Genomic DNA, 3,362 nt, shown 5'->3' with positions numbered 1-3,362 from the left:
TTGTGTGTTATTTGTTACTTGGAATGGTTAATTTGAAATAATGCAGTAAATTACGGAGATGGGCGGAGCCTTTCCACAGACCTGTACTGAGGTAGGCTCCAGACGCCAAAGAAGAAAAAACCAAAAAGCTGGGTTTACTGATGCCTAGCTGTGGCAATTTCTGGTATATGTTGTCTAAGGGAACAGGCAGCCATCTGAAGAGAGAGAAAGCGTGCCGTTTAAACTTAGTCCACCCTCCTGTTTCACCTGGAAGGCCAACCTTGGGCTAGGCCTATGAGCAAATAAATGTTCTTTGGTAAGGAAGTAATAAACTAAGTACAATAATAATACAATTGTAAACCAAGGGGCAAGGAACCTTTCCCACCTGAAATAGGATATGAGCATTTAAGGTGCTTTTATATTTAATATGTAAATGTTGACTTATGTTAAACAAGGAGCTTTTAACACTAAAGTGTAAGAAGAGATCCTCAGTTTTCGTTCATGGGAAAGGAAAGTTTTTTCAAATTGAACTAGGAAAGTAGATGATAGAAACTTCCTTGAGACTAACTTTTGTCAGCTGGAGATGAACAAAGAAGCTATGTAGTTTTTGTCATGTTGACTGCTAATGTTATACTTATGAGTCTTCATTTAACATACATTTAATGACGTGCCCCACATCCCAGGTACTTACTAGATGTTCAGGTCACAAAAATGGAGATGGTTTCTGCTGTTAAGCTCAAAAGTTACAACTCAGAGAGTGGGACCTTCGATACATAATGTTTATTGTTCATACAGCCAGGTGGAGTTTTGCAAATACTTTCATTCAACACCTAGTGCTAAGTGGTATCAAACTGTAACAAAGTAGCCTTAGAACCTGTTAATAATCGGCCAGTCTATGATTGAGGTTTGTTGGACTTCCCCACAGATAAAAGAGTCAACTATTTTGTGAGAGTATCGATTACAACCTTTATGAAAGGCATAATATCAAAACTGGTAAATGCATGTTCTTTGACTAGCCCACTTCGAAGAACTGCTCCTGTAGAAGTACGAGTATAAACGTGCAAAGATGATGTACAAAGATGTCCGACACAAGAATGGTTAAATTCTACTACATTTACATGTCTGAATACTAGGCAAGTGTTGAAAAGAACAAAGTAATTTGCATATGGACTGCTATGGAAAGTTGTCCATGGTATTTACTGTGTGAAAAGCACATTGTTGAATGTTACTAATAAAATTATGTCCTTATTTTATGTTTATATATGTATATCTATATACATGAAGGTTATAATAGCTAGTATTTATTGAGCACTTATGCTAAGCACTGCCCTGATTGAGACACATTTATTAACTCAGTCCTCACAATAGCCCTAGTTATTGTTTTTATCCATGTTTTACATAGAGGGAAACCAAAACATAGAGTTTAAATAAATTCTTCAAGTTCATGGCTAATAAGTACTTAAGTCACCATCTGAATCCAAATAGTTTGGCTCCAGAGCCTGCTCACTTACCAGCATACTACGACATTGTGCCACCCCAAAATGGAAGGGGAAGTATTTTCACTCTTTGTCACACATCTGTGACTGAATTTTTTCTAGAGTAAGCATGTATTTTGCATTTGGGGAAAAAAAAAAAAAAAATTTTAAGCCAGCCAGCTTATAAGTTAATGTAGGCAGGTTCAAACATTTAATTTTTTATTCAAAGGCTCAACCAAAACTTCAAATCCAGAGCTTGAGAAAAGGATCTACGTAAGTTTTTAATTTAGATAAAGAAAGCAAATATGTTGCATTAGGCATACCCACACATAATAAAAACCCCAGGATCATTCAATATAGTACTAATTTATTAGATCCCATTTTTTAGGAGTGGAAAGTAACTAAGAGCTTTTCTGTAGTATTGAAGCCAGGATGCGTCACTATTGCCTACAGGACCAAAGGGCATGGTAAAATTTTACAACTCAAAAGCATAAAGCAAATCACTATTTTCTCCAACTTAAAATATTTTTAAAAGAAAATATCCTGTATGGTATATAAACTGGAAATAATCTGTTATTAAAAAAAAAAGTCTGCAAGCTACATCTCAACCAAGTTCTCTACCCACTAGCACTTGGCTGTATCATCTCATGTGACCAGTGCCACAGCCCCTCCCCACTGGCGTGTTTGCCACCCCTCCCACCCATTCTCCACAGGACAGCCTTGAGATTCTAAATATTAAATCTGATCCCATCATGTACACCCCATCTTGCCACTCCTTTAAAATTCTACAAGGGCTTCCCATTAGTCTTAGGATACAGATACCCTCCAGGTGGCCGGTAAGGCCTAGCGCCCTCCGGTTTCCGGCTACCTTTATAGCTCCTGCAGGCCTTCTTTGAAGAGCCTCACAGGCCCTCAGAGGGCCTTTGCCCATGCCGTTCCCTGTGTCACCTTATTGACTCCCACTCATCTTTGAGAGCACTGCCGAAGCTTCGCTTCCTTGGGCACTCCCTGACTCCCAGACCAGGTCACTTACTGTTGTATGTGCTTGTCTTCAAGATGCTGATTACAGCCAGAATTTCATATATCCTTATTGGTTATTGGAATGTCCATCTCTAAGTAGACTATAAGCTCTGTGAGGACAGGAGGTGTTTTTGCTTACCTTTTTAACCCTAGTACCTAGCATAATACTTTATATTCATTAAACAATTTCATAAGGTACTCAACCAAAATGCTACATAAAGCAAAATATAAGAAACTGCCATTTTGTGAATGTTTGATGTTTTATCATTTTTCATTACTATTCTGTTACACTCAGTTATTTATTACTAAAAAGAGATAAAGCATATATTATCCAGTCAAGTTACTGAATATTAGCTATAGACTGTGTATGTACTTATAGTTTAAATTAAAAAAAAAAACAAACTGATTTATCAGTATTCATACAACTGCTCTATGTAGGAATAACAGTAGTCAACATTAAGTCCGACTATATTTTCAGACCAACCATGCATCTTTAGATCAGAGCACAAATGGAACATTGCCTCCTAACCCGTAAATTTGGAGTCAAAAATGTTTTTAGAACACTAAATAGACAATAGGTAAGTGCTAAGTTTGGTGAAGGGTAAGACAGTACACAATATTAGGAAAGCTAGCACAACTTGTCCAAGGCAAGGTCATGGAAGCTCCATAGACACATCCAAACTCCCATACTCCACTGGTCTCACTCCATCTGGAGCAAGGGAGAATGAGGAAAACCAAACACACAAGGGAAAGATTAGTCTAAAGGACTAATGGACCACAACTACCACAGCCTCCACCAGATTGAGTCCAGCATAACTAGATGGTGCCTGGCTACCAACACTGACTGCTCTGACAGGGACCACAATAGAGGGTGCGGGACAGAGCCGG

This window comes from Elephas maximus, chromosome 10 (genome assembly GCF_024166365.1).
Source record: "Elephas maximus indicus isolate mEleMax1 chromosome 10, mEleMax1 primary haplotype, whole genome shotgun sequence".
Classification (NCBI taxonomy): domain Eukaryota; kingdom Metazoa; phylum Chordata; class Mammalia; order Proboscidea; family Elephantidae; genus Elephas; species Elephas maximus.
Note: the sequence above shows the minus strand (reverse complement) of the source record.